General features: G+C 38.7%; 1 protein-coding gene across 3 annotated transcripts in view; it reads left to right on the plus strand.

Moving 5' to 3' along the window:
* tspan4a (tetraspanin 4a) overlaps positions 1 to 20,209 on the plus strand; it is a 113,241-nt gene that overhangs the window by 50,975 nt on the left and 42,057 nt on the right. The gene's annotated exons all lie outside the window — the stretch shown is intronic.

Consider the following 20,209-nt stretch of genomic DNA (forward strand, 5'->3'; position numbering starts at 1 on the left):
GTGTCTTATGAAAGAGGTGGTGCTGGCTACATGAAGGGCCAGCTGGCAAACTACGGTGGCTGGTGAGCTAATGCGGCATTCACACAATATTGGCAGAATGGGAAGGACAGGAAAACCTTCCGTTATTCTGACTTGGGAGCAATTAGGCATCCTTTAAAAACGGTTGTGCCCATTACTAACACTGATAAATATCCTAAATTAGCTTCTTTTGCTGTGTTACCTGTTTGTAGCGGTTTGTTAACAAGCAGAGCCTGATACAAACAAATAGTATGTAGCTCCTGTTAACGTAGCTTATTTGATCCTATTAGTGTTATTTGATTTTACTTAGATATAACTGCTAGCGATGGAGGCTAAGAACAATCAGCCTTTTCTGTGAAAATTTCACCATGGGAATAAGGAACTGCACAACACAGAGCATTTTTAAAAGCAGACCTAAAAGATGGTTAAAATCCAGTCAGACATGTCTCATTAACCATGTGATGTTTTCATAGATGAACTTATTTGTATTGTTTTATACTTGTCCCATTAAGTATCTTTGAAAATACACTGTTCCATCCATGGGACACTTTAGCCTTGGCAGCACTACTTTAGATGTGCTCTACCAGACTCAATCTTCACACAATCTTGATGAATTATATATTGTTTAAAAGCTCTAAGTCTCCTGATTTATCTGTGTAAAGCATTTTAGGATCCCCATATCACTGCGAGTGATGTTGACACAGAACTGGTTCAGACTTGTGGCTATGGCTCCAAAGTGTCTTCCACACAAAACGTCCTAAAAATAGGCGAGGCAAAAAACAAAAACAAAAAAACAACTCACATTCCTAGCATGTTTGTGCATCCGTAACTTTGTCCCAGCATCACTTACTCTCTAATTTTTTGGGTCTAAAATTTCAAAAAGTTATCTTTCAGAGGCGAAACCAACTCAAGCTAACCCCTGCAAATTTACACTGATGTTGTTAACATCAGTGTTGACTAATGTGCACTGTATAATGCCCATATCATATATAATGTATAATATACAGTAAAAAATAACAACATAACTAAACCTCAACCGTAGATGGGGCAGATCAGAAAACATATGCATTTATATTCTGTCAGAAAGGTGTGAACAATAGCACATACAGTATGTTGTCAGCTCAGTGAGCTACAATGAGTGATGATTTGACTCTTATTCTGTGTTATGATGTTTACAAAGAGCACAAGAATCCTGGTTATTCATATCCCTGTATACGTGATGATAGCAGCGTCCAGGTCTCTGATCATCTGTCTGCAGCTGTGTCTTGATTTCTCAGTCACAAAGTTCTTAACCAACCGAGAATGTTCAGAAACCTGTATAAGGTGTTTACATGCTATTGTGTCCTAGCTTCTATCGGAGTGCTCAAAGTAGCATATCCAAGTTGCTCAAAACCTGGGCAAGACCTAATCAGAAATCAATTGGATCCAAGGCTAACAGACCATCTAAGGCCATTAGAAGGCTGGACCACAGCACCGTGGAAAGAGTTAAAGTGGCCTGATGAGTTTTTCTTACATCCACACTTGTGTGTGTCCATCTCAAGGGAGTCATTAGATTTGATGATTGTTCTGCATGGGGGCATTTTATAGCACCGGGTGCACCTTAAAATGCAAACACTGCTCCCTCCAATGTTCTTAGATTCCAAAGACATCAACTCCCTCCAATTTAATTGTTGAATAATTAAATTCAAGGGTGGCTTCGTGGACACTTAGTGCTTTTCATGGCTCGCTCAGGCAAGATCTAAACATCAGTGAATGTTTGTTTTTTTATGTCTTTATTGTTCCTGCAGGATGTTCTATGGCATTTGTGACAAATGTAGTATAGGATGTGAAAGCAGATGGACACAGAGAATGCATATGTGTTTTCATGATGGCCTCTTCCTTAGATATATTCCTTATAAACTTTATGATATAGATGTCCATTTTCTTCATTCAAGCTAACTTTCATAGTATGGCTAGAAAGGTCCAGTATCTCACTGTGGGAGTCCAGGGCAGAGAAACACCTGAAGCAAAATGTTAAATATAAAATTTCCCCTTCAGAGTCTGATAAATCTTTTTTCTCACAGTCTTACAGTCTCACATACTCATTTTGTATCAACATGCCCCACAGCTTGCTGCAGTGAAGCTACACAGCACTTAAATTGGGGAGAAATATCTTGTGTAATGTATCGGTTTATATATGGGGTTCAGCATGACATATGTGGTATCCTGGGATCTCAGTGCAATTTAAAGTGAAGGTTTTTAGGTTTGAACATTGCATGGATGCACAATGCGCATTTATAATGAAGGATCTGCGGTGGAGATTAACCCTGTGGGGTCTTTTTACAACTTAGCTGTTCAGTACATTTTGCTATTCATTAAAATTGGCCGTTGTTCTCTGCTGGACACAGATATGAAGCTCTTTACACCCTTGGGTTTAAATGTCAGTTTTGATTTGAATATAATGCTATAAATAGAGTGTATTGATGTGTTTGAGAGGTTTAGGTACTGCACTTTATGATTGTTCTCCCGATGAGTGTGCAATTTATCTTTGTCTTCTATTTCTTGTGTGTTTTTATCCTAGTGATACTGTGATTGCCTGATCACTTTGGTACTGATTTATGTTTGCACCTTCTGTCATGCTATATATTTCTTGGGGTTTTATTTCATTAAATATAAACTGCATTTCCCATATGTGCAGGTCATAGAAAACTTGGATTTATTTTTACATGCTTGCAGTTTTATTACAATTAATTAATCTATCACCAATTATTCAATATAAACTATAAGTCTAGTTTACATCAGTCCTACTTAATCTACTCACTTTACTTTCCTCTACTTTTACTAAATTATTTTTATGTGTCATTTTATGTATGACAACAGAGACCAGGGTTTGCATCCAGAGACTTATCTGTGGCTAGGCTTAGGCTTAGGTTACCTGGTTGAAAAAATCCTGGTTTTGGTTAAACACAAGTCTGACGTCATGTGAACGTTTCCTGTATTAAACCAAACCACAACCAAAGATATTTTGTTGGGGAAAAAAATGAAATGCATTACTAGTGAATATTGTGCTGACATATTCAGTGTCAGCATTTCTGAAACGTGCCGTTTGATAATTAATGACATTTTCACAATTTAATAGAAAATGTAGCACAGTCTGCATTACGTTTCCCTCAAAACATGTTTGCTGTTGCAATCTAACTGAATATAATATAATATAATATAATATAATATAATATAAACATAATTAATTAAAAAAGTTCAAGGTATAACTGAATTCCTTTTGGTAATAAATCTTATTCTACATAGTCACCAGACTTTTATGGGTTTTCTATGCTTACTTTATTGCACCTAAAGTAAGTCTTACAAGTAATAAGTATAGTAATAGAAGTGATGAAATTAGACTGTTAGTGCTGGTGATAACTGCAACCTCAGACAGTTAAAGTTCTCCTAAAGGCAAAGGATGTCTTTTCTCGTTTTTAGATAGTCACTATTCTTTATTTCACTCACCCCCTGAGTGTTTGTGTGGCTCGTACCTTTCTTATTATCGTCATCTGATATCTCCCTGTCCTGGAGGAGTTTTATGTACTTGTGTGCATATGGCAAGTGACTCGAGCACAGAGAACCTGCTCTCAAATGAGGGCACATTAAGATCAGACAACACTTGAGGGGACTGGTGGCTGAGGGTAATTTACTTCAATATGATTCCTCCATAATGAATTCCAAAATGGCTGCTCAGCAACTGAGGATATTTCAAAAATGAAAGTCTTGATGATTTCAGAGACTTTGAGACTGAGTCACCAATTTAGGGGTGTCATGCTTTTGAGTTTCATTCTGCTCATTTATCCTTTCATTCATTCAGTCCAGTTGTTTGTGCATATATATTCTTATTCTGCTGTCATTTCAGACCCACCTGTCTGCCTTTCCCACCTGTACAATCACCCGTCCTGCTACTCCTCCCAACTCACCTGCTCACCCCACATTACCTCATTAGATCCCTAGCACATATACTGGTCCATTTCCACTTGCTCTCTGCCAGATTGTTTTTGTACCATGTGCTTAAGTTTTCCAGTGCGCTGTTCTTTGCCTGCCTGTTTTGATCCTGATCGTGTTTTTGACCCTGCCTATGTTTTTTGAATTTTGCCTCAGCCCGACCCTTTGTGCTTTGCTTGCCTGCTTGAATTTTTTTTTTCTTCTCTAAGTAAATACTCTACTCTTTATTTTTACATCTGCCTCCTGAGTCATGCTCTTGGGTCACTTCTCTGAGAACCGTGATATAGGGGCATGAAAAAGCAATCTCTGCAGGTCAAATGACATAACTCTCCCTTATTCAGAGGATGAGGTTACTTACTCATGAAATAAGCATAGCTAGCAATAAATATGAAACAATTCTGTGTTTCTACTCATTGGTTTCCAAGCTGTATTCACTTTTAGGAGGTGCACATGTGCAACGTATGATTTATGGGGAAGTTTTAGCACCTGGCGTTAGGGAAATAAGCTGAAACACATTAGCTGTGTATGAGCTGGTCCCTCCACTCTGACTTTGCCCTGGGACTGGATGACTGCTGTCACCATGTCTGACAAACCGGGCGCCTCTGCAACAAATCAGTCTCCTCCCAATCCTAGTCGATATAATGAGACCAGACCTGCAGGCGGCTGGAAGTGTGTGCCAGGGTATCAGTGTTTATGTATGTGTGTGTTCCTGGTTGCGGCGAGGGGAAGGGGGGAAGGAGAGAGGAGGAGAGAATACTCAAGAGATTAGAGATTTATTGATTACCCTTTGCAGTGTCTCTCCCCCTCTCCCTCCCTCCCGCTTCCTCTCTCCATCTTCTCTGGGTCTTCCAATCTCTACCAGTTTATTTATAGAGGATTGTAGAGGGCTGTGTTTTTGGCTCTGCTGTGTGTTACAGACTTCTAGTGACCTGCCTTCTCTTAAAACATCATTCCAGAGGCTTATCAATTGCACGAACGTCGGCCTCAGTGTAATGGAAGGAGAACATGAAGGCACTGAGCTCTTGCATCAAGCAGGCCCGCTTTTCTTTTAGTCTTTATAAATGCTCCATGATGCCTTGCACAGCTGCACTTTGAACAACAATAAAATGTAAATGCAGCTTCTCTGTGGTACAAGATGCACCCTGCCGTAGCTGTTCTGATGGGCATGAAAAAACAGCAAATTGTGGACATGCAGATGATTGTGCCGTGCATGCACTTGAAAGAATATGAATGAATAGCAGCACAGGGGGACAGTGGGGGCAGACAAAGGTGCCGGAGGCAGGAATTGGTTGAGACTTGGCAGTTTATATTTAGATACACTGGAAACTGCAGGCTTTTTACATTAGGATGTGTTGGCTCTGGGGGTCTCCTGTAGTGGCAGACCTAGGGTATGGCTACTAAATCTGTTCCTCAACACCAGGACGAGCAGAAAACTTGTGATTGTTCTCCCAAGAAAAACCAGCAGCATCAGGGGGTTCAGCAAACGCTTCAGCAAATATTCACGTTTAAGTGCGTCAAAGCCCTCTAGTAGCTGTAGCAGTTACGACACGAGTCAGAATTACTCTCGAAATATCACAAGAAAGTTTTCATGCTTGGGTTAGGGTTAGGTGAGGTGATAAGGCTGAGTTGAGTATCAATAAAGGCAAAATGCGACAAAGTGCAATGCAAACAAACGAATAGCGAATAAATCGCGACATACATGAAGCGCGTGACTTAACATTTACTACAACTACTATCATTTTTTTTCCACAGGCTCTTTATTGATTACATCATCTTGTTGCACCTTCCTTCTTGGCAACGGTTTAATGACAACCAATTGGAAAACAGTAATGGAAACATTCATTAAATGTTTTCTTTTGCTGACCTTTTTTTTGGGGGGGGGGGGGGGGGGTTAAAATTCACAATATGTTTGGGACTACAGTGCCACAGACTCTACAAAGTCTAGATAGACCATTGTTGTTGTTTCCTGTTTTCTGCTGACAGTCAGTGTTGGTTTCTTTTAACCATGACCATGATTGTTCCCTAACCTTAACCAAGTAGTTATTTTAATCCAAACTATGATCATTCCCTAAACCTAACCAAGTTGTTTTGCACCTAAACCCAACACCGCCTGACATAGAGCGGATTTATTTGTCCAACAGAGATATGGAACAGTTTTGGATGGCACACATGATGCCAACCTTCATGAAGCCAGGAGAGGATATCCATTTCAGGGATAGGATGATCAGTCACTTCTTTGGTTAGAGTCACTTACTGCAGAGCAAAGAAAATAATGCAGTAAGAAGGAAGAATATCTAATCCGGGGCAGTGAAGGGAGCTCATGAGTTTGTCGAGCCTTGTACATTTCGAGGAAGATGCCAACCCTCCATCCAAACGCCCTGCAGATTTAGAGATTGCCTATCCTCTGTCTCTACAACAAATGCCAGATTCAGACAATGCATCCAGCCCAAATGAGTATTTTAATGTGTCCCAGACTCACAGAGTGGGAGTGGGAAGATGACGGCAGGAGCCCATACAGCACAGCGGCGGCTCCACAGTAATATTTTTCAGCTTTCGCTTGTGTGAGAGCTGCTACAGCGTGATTTTTATCACAGAACATCAAAACACCTTAGGGGAAGTATATTTCTTTCATCCCACTGCAGCCTCCTAATAGATTGGAAGATATTAAGTATCAGGATACATATGTCTTTTTGCAATTCTGAGTAGATCACAGATTTTAGTGGAGATAATGTTATCCCCAGCAGAGCAGCCGGGGTTAAAAATCTATGTACTTAATTAAATAGAAAATGGCACTGTGAATATATTTCATGTCAGATGCAAATTTATTCCCTTTGTCTATGACAAATGTGTCAAGTAGGGATTTTGGAGAGGCAACGGACTTCTGCAATGTTCTTATATATACTGAGCTTCGCTCCTGTGTGTATTCAGTATCAGTAATGGGTATCTTAATGTAGTCTGAGAGCTGAGATTTCACTTGTATGAAAAACAGAATGTAATTCTTAGTAATATACACATGCAGACACACACATCACCTTGGGAATAAACTAGCAGCAGCACAGGCTGAACTGTTAGGTTAAATACCTTTTTTGATTTACATAGTATAACAAGACCAGCTGATTTTTTTCTTTTTAAATTGCAAAAGACTCATAATTCAGAGGCTAAGTAATTCTACTGGCTGCTTGTAAATTCTGATGTAACTGAAGCTTCTGCCTTTGTCATGCTTTTTCTAAGTTAAGATGTAATGTCATCTAAGTGCCTGAAATGTAAATGTAAAATGTGCTTAATGGAAAGAAAAATGTGGGAGCGGGAGAGGAGCCATGAAGGATTAAAGTGACTTAAAAAAAAAATCCGATCGCTATGATTCAAGATCACAAGATCATTTGCTGCGCGAGGTACTAATGCTACTCACTGACACTTTGTACACTTCTTATCCAACATCCTTTAACTTCCTTATTCTGCTGACCGGGCCAGACTGTCTGACTTTTAAGGCTCATTCCTCCTCTGGGTGGAGAACAACTGATTTCCAGGCTGAGCAGGGGCTGTCAGGCTTTTATGGTGGAAAGTAGGTCAGCGTGTGAGTGCCAAGCATGCCCTTTTCTCCAGGTATGGAGTGGCTAAAACGAGCTGCGAGCGGTATCACTGTTGACTGTCTGTGAGCTCGCCAGGCTTCATGAGATATGCTGAAGTCTCACTGAAGAGGCTGCTGGAATGCCAGAGGCGAACTTCAACACATACAAATACTAATACTACACCGGTATGTGTGTGTGTACGCGTTGGCATGTGTGTGTGTGTGTTTTAACAGCTGGAAGCCAGTTTTAGAAGGGAAAGGCTGCAAAGCAAACCGAGTGTCCGGTGGTGAAAAGTACATTTACTCAACTACTGAACTAAAATACAGTTTTAAGATACTTGTTCTTCACTTCGGTTTCAATTTTATGCTAATTTTATTTCCTCTGTACTTTTTACTCAGTTACATTTACCTGACAGTTGTTCTTTACAAACCAATGCATTGTTAAACCAGTCGTTCCTAACATCTGTGGCTTTTTCTCAGATGGACATCTTGAAGCAATTGAAGATTAGAGAAAAGTTCAAGCAATAAACACAAATTTATGTAGCAAAATATGTTTTTTGTTCCTTCCTCTACCATATTACGTTTAACTCTATATAAAGTAGTAAAAACTAGCTCCACCTCAAGAAACTACAATGCTGTTTACACTGCAGGTAGCCGTACAGTTTGGACAGGATCTACTGACCATCCAGCCTCCAGCTTAGCCTTGGTGACTTTCAGAAGTCCTGACCTTAGACGCACAATTATACACCATCCAACTCTTAAAGTACCTGGTGCTAACCAGCCAACCTGGAACATGCAAAATTTAAGTAAGACAACTCTACCACATACCCCACGCCTCAACTATTTCCTGGACCAGACCAAGTCACTCCATCAAACTTACAGTAATACAGTAAATAAGCTGTAACAGAGGGTAAAAAGTAACAGAGTGTTACTGGGATCAGTAACTATAGTGTAATTGCTGAAGGCCCAACACTGGTCATATTTGAAAATTTATCATTTCAGAGCACATTTTTCTGTGAAACAAGTATTTTTTCTTTGGATACTTTAAGTACATTGAGCTGATAATGTGTCTGTACATTTACTTAAATAGGATTTTGAATGCAAGACTTTTATATTGATGTATTAATACTTTTAATTTATTTAAGTAATCTGAATACTTCTTCCCTCATGGAGTGTATTCCAAAATAAGCGTATGCGAATGTTACACACACTGTTATGTTTTGTTTTTTCTTTTAAACTATTTCTGCACAGTCAGTGGGATGAAAACAATTCACTCACACTCACTACCTGTGACTTGTTAGAAAGCAGTTAACAAAGCTCCAGTGGATGCAGGAAAGGCTGAAGCCCCAAAGGTTTCTTTCTTTTCAGCAGTGAAATGTAACTAATGAGTTTCTATTGACCACCATGACAAGCTGTACAATTAAAGAATGACTGATAGTATTCATAATAGTAGGCTGTCACGGTGGCTCATGGTTAACGTTGTTGCCTCACAGGAAGACAGACGTCAGTTTGAATTCACTCCTTCTCCTTTGTGTGTAGGAAACAGATCAGCAAGCTATTGTTAAGTGTGGTTATTGTTCAGGTGTCAGTGGAAGTGGTGGCTTTCAGGCCCTGCAGACCATATCCCTGCTTCATTTAATGGGCCCTCTCTGACTTTCTCCCACCACTTGTTGATACAGCATCTCATTTGAGTTGAATGCGTTTTGAATGTGTCAAGATAGTGGGGAGAGTGAAAAATTTTTCCATGCTGTCTGCTGTCTTTCTTAAATTTGGTCTTGGTCAACAGGGAAACTCAAAACAATACTCAAAACAATAATCCTTTTTCAGAGCTGGGTATCACGTGACACAAGAGCCGAGTTGTCATCAAACAATAAATGAACAAGATTCACAAATCTGACCACGTATTTGATGCCAGCTTTTAGTAACTGACAGTTTTTGATACTCAGTACTACAGTTACATTTTGGCTGTTTTAAAAATCTTGGTTTCAAATCTTAGGTATTTCTCTATAGCATTAAATATTCAGTGCTAAATAAGGAACAATCAGAGTTTGGATTAAAAAGCTTTCTTAGTTATTACTCAGTAAGAGGTTAACAGTGGAAAACGCAGCGATCAGGTCGAGCAACATTAGCAAACCACTACAGTTACAGTACATTTTGTTTCATATGACGTTATGAGGACGAAAAGAAACAAATGTCCAAAAACTTCTACAAAAAAATTTGCAACTATATTTACCAAAATGTTCTAGGTTTGGGGAAAAAAAAAAACTTACAGTAAGATGCTGATAGAAAACAGGTCTTTTAGATCCTTCAGAGGTTCAAACAACTGCAAAATCACTAAAAAATTAATTAGATGGAAGTAAAAAGAGAAAAAAAAAGCTAAGAAGACCTATGAGGTGAGTCAGATAGTTTGTTTATTCTTTGAATCAAGACTTCAAGATGGAAACTAAAGATCACACGGCCGATTGACAGTTGTGAAAGACCTGTGGGCAAATATTCACCCCAGATACGTGTTTAATAAATGATTGAAGGACAGAAAAAGCAGCAGCACTAAATGCCTATTATTTTGCTAATGGAAAATGAACAGGCTTTTGTTCTTGTACTGCTCTTTGTAGACGTGGCCTTGTGGCCTCGTCAGCTCCATTGTTATCTTTCAGAAATTCCATTACACACACAATGGGGAACTACGCTACTAACGTCTAAACATGCACGCCATAAATACAGCATGGACTAGAATACATTATTTCACAGTGTCTTTCAGCAAAACAAATCAGGAACGAATTGATCTTCACAGAGATTTCATCGTAACTCTAACAGATTGTAAAGTCTTTTATCTATGCATGTTATTCAGGGGTTTTGCAGGTTCACCAACTTAAATTTAAGAATTTATAAGACATTTTATTGTCACACAGAGCGCAATTTAATAACTGACTCACTCCCATATGGGTCAAAGTATGGAAAACATCTGTGAAAAGCAGCAAGGCTGATATAATTATTTTTCAAGTGCATGAATTTATTGACATTTGTTTCACACTTTTGTCAGTGTAGCAACAACTTCGAATAACTTCTTCAAACAGAATGCAAATAAGCAGCGTAAATTATTACATGGCTTAATGAATTTAAAAGATAATTAATCCATATATTTTACATAAGTAAGAATTCTTAAACTATATATATATATATATATATATATATATATATATATACACACACACACACACACACACTGGAAGACGTTATTGTAAAATAAATATAAAACTCAGAGGAAAGTGAAATCAGTGCTCCTTAAGACTTTAAGACCATTAAACTCCCTGTTTATTGTTTTTTTTTTTAGTAAGTTCTTGCAATGTTGTCATGTTTTTTAGTCATTCAATAACTGATAGAGACTTTACCGAACTCTTTATCATATCTTAAATCAAACTTCATGCTCGAGATCCACTTAACAGGGAGTTTGTTGTGTCAGTATTATATTAATGTAGACACTGTTTGTATAACACCGTATCCTCCTGGCTTTCATTACATTTTATCTCACTAACTCTGTGCGTGTGTCTTGTGCAGAGGTTCAGTAAATAAAAGAGGAAGAGATTTGTTTGTTGTATGAGGGAGTCAGGGGCGGAAATGGATTAGTCAAACTTGTACAGTGTCAGAGGAGTTTCCAGAACACAGCCACACAAAGTAAACCCACAGTGACAGTGCAGCACGTTGGGGTCCTGGCATTAACAGGTTCCTGGGTAAGGCTCAGAAAAGCTTGTGCCAGTCAGCACCAATTCAGAATGGGCGCATTTGGAAATGTTTGTATTTGTCTTCTGGTGGATTAAACATAGATGCATAGATTTGCCAGCAAACTCCTTCACATAAGTTCATAGTTACTGGCAACAGCAATTAAAAACCTAAATAAATACAAACAAGCGGAGCAGGAAAAGGTTTGGAACAGTTCACTCAGAAGAGGCGACGTAAGTGTAACAGTGTAATGTGGCTAAATTAACAATCTGGCCAGCGAGGAGGGTCAACAGCCTTTAAAGAGTAACTAGAAGAACGACGAGTGGAAAAAGTTAACTTCTGCATCACTGCAGCAAGGTGAGAAAAACGACAGCAGGTCAAGAAAAACAAGAAAACATGGAGGTGTAAATTTCTTTTAAAACTTATCTTACCACTGACGGAGGACCAGATATTTTTTTAATGCATTTGTTACAAGGCCAGGGGCACCTTAAGTAGCTCCTCCTACTTCCTGCTATACGGTCAAATGATTGGCAGAGGTGGCAAAACTAAATTTCAATTGGTGGACAGATGGGGAACTGTGCCCACAGTGGAACATGTGCCACTGTGGGCTCTAATCTTCGCTGCTTGGTGCCTTGACTTCTAAGCAGCAGGAGCAGAAGTAAAGGCAACTCGTATTTGACTTATAATTGCTTTTACTTCTTCTCCTGCTGCAAGTCAAAGAAGATCAAACAGGAGATTTGTGGGATGAGATTTTTGTGTCCCTAAAATTGCTTGACAAATCTCTTCATATAAGGACTGGATACATTTGCATCAGGCCAAAACTGTGACACATTTACATACATACAGTATGGAGCAAGAGTGACTGGGTGAAGGGAGAATTGTAGTTTGGTAAAGTTTTTATCACAGTGTGCTCTATTTGATAAGAGTCTAAGGTGATAAATTCCACCACACACACATGTCACTTTCGCAGAAAGCAAACATTCACTGACAGTTTACTGTCGGTTGTACTTCAAAGCTTTTGCATTTCAAACTGTTTGTAGAGTGATAAGATTATGGGTGAAATGTAACAGGTTTATGGAAATCTCAATAAAGCCTCACTAGACTCCAAAGGGTTTTTAAATGTAGAATTTTGTTTGCGTGTCCTTGGTGTCTGAGGTTTACAAAGCAACTCTGGCCTCCTCCTCTGTGTTTGTCAAATGTTCGGAGAGTAAAACAGTCTAATACTTTCTATGTAAATTCATCCTGTATTTTATTATGCCTCTCACATCTATGATGCAAGCATAATAGTCTATATCCTGCTAAAGTCCAGATCAATGTGATATAAAAGCATTTCACAGCTCCATTATTGACTGTGATTTAGGGTTCAGTCATGTGAGACCCTGCTCCCCGCCCCGAGTCATGAACAACACACAGCTGCATTCCTGTGGGTAACAGAAAAGCATGTTTCTATTATTATTTCCTCATTTTCTCACTGCTTGTAAAATTTGTTTGTCAAAACCAAGAGGAAAATGGGCGTAGCTGCAAATTAATTCCAAATTAAAAAATGCATGCGTGGAGGGGAGGGGATGAATTTGCTCAAATGAATTAATTTGTCTTTCCAAATGAGCGGCTGGTGCGAAACTTGATTGGTGTTAGAAAGCTCCCACTGATTTAGGAAGCAAGTCATGCTTTCTAACAAATATGCAATGTTTTCAATTGCCAATTTTATTTGGGTAACATATGTTCAGCTACATTGGCTTAAAGATCTTAGTTTGTCATATTTTAATTAGCAGTCCTGATTAGCTGTATATTCTGCGGGTGACATCCATCTAATGCGCTGCTAGCTGCATGAGGCTGAGTTTGTGTTGAAGCATCTCTCTGCACAGTAGCTCAGAGAAAACCAGAAAGGAAGGTGCTGGAGGGAAGTTTGGTGTTTGTGCTCGCCTTAGCAACAAGGGACAGGATGTTTTGCATCTTCAAATTCCCAATCTGAAGGCAGCAAACAGCCTCAGGTGCGGCACAGTTTCCTGTTTATACAATGGCTTACTAGAAAAAACACGGTTTTTAGCAAAAACATGCATGATTTGTGTTTATTAACTTTTATTTTATTTTTCTGTTTGGAATAACAGCTTTGAAAGTTATGAGCACTCATAAGGCTTTTTAGTTTGTTACCAGATGGTTCTTCATATCACATTTAATGAAGGACTACAGTGACACGTAGCAGGATTAAAAACACAGGAGTATCTAGAGTGGAAAAAGAGAAATATTTACATGGCAATACATGGCTGCCTTACACTTAAGAGCCAGCGGAGTGTTATACAATTCTTAAAATGTTAAAAAGGTACTACAAATAATCACAGTGCTAAAGCTGTTACATTTTAATGCACAGGGAAGGTATTATACAAGACCAGATTATATTAAAAAAATATTTTTTCTCTTTGCTGCTGCATTCAAGCACTCTGAAGCAGCTCTAACTGAGAAACATTTTAAACTCCTCTACTAGGGGGTGACCATGACTATCAAGGATGGCATTTGCCATGCTGAGCAAATACCTTTCAAAGATTTCAGCCAGCTGAGCACAGCTCTGGTGATCTTGCCGACTACCTTCAAGAATCTCTCCCATCTGTTTTTATTGAACGGTCAGGTGCCAAAATGAGGACACCAGTCTGACCTTTAAAAAACAAAACAATTTTACCACAAAGATTCTTAAAGGAAAAAAAAAAAGAAGAACCTTTTTGTAGATATACTGTAATTAGCAGCTGCTTAAAAAGTCAGTGCATTGTCAAGAAAGGTGCATTTGCAGCTGCCCACCATCTTTTTATTGATCACGGTGCTCCATGTGTGGAGGCTGGTAACAATTGTCAGAAATCAATAATGGAGTCCTCGTTTTTTGTTTGTTTTTTTTTTTTAAACATTCATTTTCAGGGGAAAATTGTCCAGAGCACAAGTTCATTCAACATGAGACCGTTTCCATCTTCTGCGTCACACAGAAGCCTAAGAACGACAAGCAAACTTTATAATAAGACAGATGGCTGCTTGTATGTAAGATATGACAGGAGATGCAAAGCCCTCAGGAGAGCTGGTGGATGAACAGCATAACCTGTTAGTAAGAAAGTCCGATATACATCCAGTTAAGCTCATAATTCACCTGGGTTTAAAAGCCTTTTAACTAGCAGATGTGGTTGGATGGTGTTAAAGGCTGATAAAGAAAAATCACTAAACAGAGCCGTGCATCAGTCTTTAAACCATCCACACTGCTGGTGTAAATATAATGTCACCCATAATATGATATAATGTCAGCCTCTCCGAGCTTCATAAGTAAACCGCAGTACATCCATCACCCTCACAATGCTGTCCCTGATAAATTCATACATATGTTTTCCACATGCCTTCATTGAAAGCCTGTAGGCTCTTCCTGCCGCAGCAGAGACATGATAGATAGAAAAAAAAAATGCTCTTCTTGACATTTGTCTGGGGACTCACGAACATCCAGGTTACTCAGGATAATCCACAGACCTCACTGTGGACCTTTCAGCTGAGATATTTTATTCTAAAGGTATATAGTGGAAAAACAAGTGTCCACAGACCTCGCTGTGGGACATTATCTTGGGAAAAATTCACTGCAGAGTTTTTCAAATGTAATTTTTTTCAATACTGTGAGAACCACAAATTCAATTCTATTTGCCTCTGTTGGATTTGTGTGGCAGCCGAAGTCTCAGTGTCTGAAATCTCAGAAAATACAGCCAAAATGTCCTGCAGTGCTGTAGAGCTACCAACAAGAAAAAGAAAAAAAAAAGACTAACTCTTACATTATATCAAGATGATGTAATGCTTTTTGTTTAGAGTATGCTTCAAAACTTTTCCCAATTGACCTTCCATGACCATCACGGCCATTGCCAGAATTTTGGATCCAATCAAGTTCAATCAATAGACGAAAAAGTCCCTTAAGTGTTTAAAATATTTAAATTTTTCACATTTTTTACTTAATTTAACTGTTCAGTTAAGCTTTTCTCCCTTTTTCTTCCAAACATAAAGGTCTAAAGCCTTTCTCAAAGTGTTCTTCACACATCCATATAAATAATGAACAAGATCTGGTTTCCTAAACTTAATGTTAACGTGATTTTAATTAGGGTGGCACATCAAAAAATGCTGATATGCGTTAAACTGAAACATTTACTGTTTTTTTTGGTTCCCTCCAAATGGCCTGTCTTGTTAACTTGTGTGCGAGAGCCTGTTGTTTTTAGCAGGGATTACACAAGGCTTTGTGTTTCACACTGTGATGTGAACTGATGGTGGAGTTGTTTTATAAATAGCAAAAATATATCATCAAGTTGTTTGTCTCAGCCACAATCTGGAGCCACATGGCAGCACGTTTTATGTTGGCAACTTCGTCTCGCTCTCAAAAGTTGTTCAGTTCTGACACCCGAGCAGCGTGTGCGCTGCATGTAGATATAAATAAAAATGTCAGATGTAAACATTAACCAAATGAAACATGTTGACCCTCAGAAATGATACAGGCATGCCTAGGGGCCAATGCAGTCTTACAGAAGCTATTAACTCTCCAAGTTTTATTAAAATTTAACTTGTGAGTAGATGTTATGGCCTTTCAGAATTGAAATTACTAAAGTTCAATTTTGTGCCTCATCAGGCAACTCACTTTAAACTTCCATTAAGTTACTTTTTTTTTTAATATCAAATCAAATGACTGTGCAAAGTGAAAGCGTTGCTCCTGATGCTGAACCCACTGAAAAATCATCACCCAGCCCAGGCTCTACACAGATTTTAACCAACTTCAACTCGCCATTTTGGTTTTCAACCTGCGCGTAAACTGACTGGTTGAGTCACTTGCACCAAAACTCCCATTTAAAACTATAGACCGCTATACTAAGGAAAGAAGCTCAGACAGGCCTAGTGTGCACTACCTGCCCAGCCAATGTAAACAAGTGGCTGGTACAGAAAGATGAACATCTAACAGCTAAAGAGCCAGGAATTTTTCTCAGAAACTGGAGGAGACCAAGCCAGAGCTAAAAAGAGACTGATCTCCCAAGAAAACATTAGTTGTTTCAGTAAAGACTGGAAAAAAAATGTCATAAGTGACAAAGCTTTCTAGTATCTATAGTAATTGTGACAGTTGTCCATTGGGATTAAGGCAGTAAATAGAAAGGTGTTAGAGAACCACAGTCTTTTTGTTATTGGTTAAAATGCAAATCCAAAAAAAAATGAAGTAAACAAAAAATCTTTCCTCGTAGAGTTTTCTGGGGTGGACAGGTGATTCTGACCTGGGCAAAACTTACAATTTACAATGATATTAAGGGTAAATGCATAAAATGTCCACAGTATAAGTGGAAATTAAAAATGTATGACTTTTTTGGACAGAATGACCTCTAACTGTCTGCCTGCCAAATCCAACTGGGAGAGACTGAGATGCCTAAACTCAAACACACCAACAAAAACACAGTGGGATTCTTTCGTTTTTCTACTAAAAAGCTATTTTGCCATAAGAACTATTTATTATTTGACTTGTAACACATCACATTTAGAACTTTGTCCCTAATAGGTTTTGTGAAATCAAAATCTATTTCTCCTTTATACTCCAGATTTTCAGTATAAGGTATAAGGTATATTATGAACCAACAAAGTTTAGTCCTCATCACCGGGATGTATGAGAGCAGATTTAAGGACCAGGATTCATTCTCCAGAGACAAACTGAATACATGATTCAAACATCAAAATATCACAAAAGAAATAATTTATACAGCATGTAAAGTCAAACTAACATTCTCTCCACCACTGAAACTCTCTTTTTTACAAATCATTGGCCTCGAGAGTTTCACCTTTTATTCATGTATGTATGTAAGTATTCCAATTATAACCTTAATCATACTAATATAATTATATCAATATGTATTCCTGGCCCATGCCCTGGATGGAGCACTCATAATTGCAATGAGATCTGAGCACAGATATTCATGTACTGTGAATGTAGTCATTAAAACAGCCACCTGTATTATGCATTGAAAGCCTGGGAGTCAAGTACATCTACCGTACATGTATATTTTAGTGGGAAAATCATTCAGAGAGATGTCCTTTCATCACAACATCATCAAAAGGTTATCAGCGCAGATATTTGAGCTCCACTGTGCACAGGTTTTCTGATGTTTCTGATGCAATAAAGGAAGTTGTGTTAATAGGTATTTATTGGAGAAAACTTTATATTCTTGCACACAGAACAGTCACCATCCTGGGCCTTAATCAGCGGCCAGTATCAGAGGCTCTGCTTCAAACCTGCTGTGAGAGGGGGAGGCAGTCCAGATGGCTGCATCAATTTAAGCACACTGCGAAGCCGTGTGACTGTAAAGATTTAAGCTGCTGTTTTCGGGGGACGGGTGCTAATCAAGAAAGGTTGTGATCAGAGTAAAACCGCCTCTAAAAGCTGCTGGACTGAAGGATTTTTGAGAAACTAACCACATATAACCACAATAGACAAGACCACATTTTGGAAACTGTGGTGATTGAATGCAAGAAGTCAATTCTACATTACAATACTCAACACTTTACTCAGTATTCTAGATTTGAAACAATTTGTCAATTATTAATTCACTGAGTGAAAATGGAAAACAACTGCTGCTGCTTTTCAGCTGTTCAAAGGTGAGGATTTCATGCTTTTCCCTGAACTAGATCTTTATAAATGGAACATGAAATCATGAGTATCCAGTGAACACTTTAGAGACAAAGTGTTGTCATTCTGCACTTATGAACTGTCAGACTTTGTAAAACAGGCCGTAAAATTCAAATAAAAGTTGAAAATGATGGGAAACGTTATTAGCTAATTCACCAGTAAAGCAGGAATTACACTTCTGCAAAGACACACACGTTTGTGCAAACCCACACAGAGAAACGGTTTATGGGCAACCATAGGTCACACACACCTCTCACATCTCAAGACGTAGAGATTTGCATGTCAAACAACAAGGTGACTGGCTGCCTCAGCTCATGTCAGATGGTAGTGTCAAACCAGAGAGGAAAAAAACCTGAAATATTTAAAAGTTTTATGTACAAGTGTGATAAAACAGTCAGACCAACTTATCCAGACAAACTGGCGTTCACAGTGATAATTCCATAAATTTTCAACCGCAAACTAAGTTTTAACTGATGCAGCCTTTGAGAGAACAGAAACACCCTTCTTCCTTCCTTTACTGCTGACCTGTTTGGGAGAAATTATGTTTCTCATGGAGTCTGTTTAAATAAGAGCTCTGTCAGTTAATCACTGATCATCCTGCTGACATTTAATAACGACTGAAACATCAGAGCGATTATGGTTTGGAGGCACATGCGATGAATTATTGGTATGGGCACAATAAATAGCCACAGCTGTGCGTTACAGCTCACAATCACAATCAAAATGAGGAGAAGCAGCACGTTCTGTTCTAAAAATGGTCAAGTGGGTGTTTCTGCATCCATCTATGGTGAACTGTGGGAGTGAAAACGCTCGCCCAGTTCCACAATGATTGAGATTTACAAAACTGAACTCGCTGTAACCTGTGGCTTTATAAATCTGGACAAAAGAATGTGTATGCAGTATGTGACTGTATCCATTATTGTCTTGGCATGTCTGAATAAAGCATTAAATAACATCTACGTAAGAGACACATAGGTCAGAGTTGATAGCAAAATACGATCAATTCATTTTCTTTTCACGATTATGGTATATTTCCACTTAGTGCTGTATTTGGCTTTGTATAGCTATACAATTAACGAAAATGAATGTTTGTGTGCTTGATCATTTATTTCGGTTGTACAAGGACTGGGTTTGACATGGACGAGCATGTCCCGCACGTCTGTAGAATGTAAACTATATCCACATTGTTGAATCCTCCTTTCTGATGAGCCTATGAATCTGAGCTCAAAATGCTCACCACCATTTATTCCCAGCGTCCCCTTTTCATCCTTCACCCTCCTCACTCTGGCCAATCTTCATTAGAGAATAAACTCTGGGGTGTAATAAGGGTGCGTTGTGAGCGGCAGTGACCCAAAGACCCTTCATTTGCAAGCTGCTGAAATCTCCCAGCTGTGTTAGTGAACAGAAACCTGCCTCAGTGAATGGAGCCTGCATGAGTGCCTTTTATTTTTGCCTTGCCCTACTTCCAGCTCAAGAGCTCATTAAATAAGATCTTGTGTTAAAACTGGAAATCGAAAAAAAAAATGAGTGTATGTGTGTGTGCGTGCGCGTATGTATGTGTGTGGGGAACAATAATTGTGTCTTTAGCCATGTAAACCCTGTTGCCTTTGGGAGTTCTGGCAAGTGGCCGTAGAGAGAGTGCGAATGTCTGTGTGATGGATGTTTCCTATAGCTAGATTTGAAAATCCCTACTGATGTGCATAACATCAAATAAATGTGTTACTGTTTTTCTCCCCCCGCTGTCATTTTGTGCCTCTAAAGACAAACATGTTGTTGTTCAAAAGGACAAAAATGCAAAGAAGAAAAAAACAGGATACACTGGCTTTGGAGTCCAGAGAGAGCAGGTTTCCCACCAGAGCAGATGAATTCTGGCCCCAACTATACGTTGGTCGCATGAATTAAAGACTTAAGTTCTTCAGTGGAAGTGATAATTAGTCTAAAATCTCAATTTCAGTCTGTTTAATGGGAAATTTATATACAGAGATTTACAGACAGAAAAAGTCTTAAATATTTAAACGAGACAAACTCAGGACCGTTGTGGCCTTGTGCTCTGAAATGAATGTAATCATCATGATCCCAGTCCAATTTCAGTTACTCATCTGGGTCCACATAGCACTGATGATGCAGTCAGTCCATATGACTTCAGGTTTACAGTTCATGATGCCTCAGTGTAAAATGAAAATGAAAAGTGAAAATTCATTTATTTATCATTTTTTTTCATCTTTGTCAGGAAACAACGGGTGTGAAAGTGATCTTAAAGGAACAGTTTGACATTTTGG

This window comes from Toxotes jaculatrix, chromosome 1 (genome assembly GCF_017976425.1).
Source record: "Toxotes jaculatrix isolate fToxJac2 chromosome 1, fToxJac2.pri, whole genome shotgun sequence".
Taxonomy (NCBI): Eukaryota; Metazoa; Chordata; class Actinopteri; family Toxotidae; genus Toxotes; species Toxotes jaculatrix.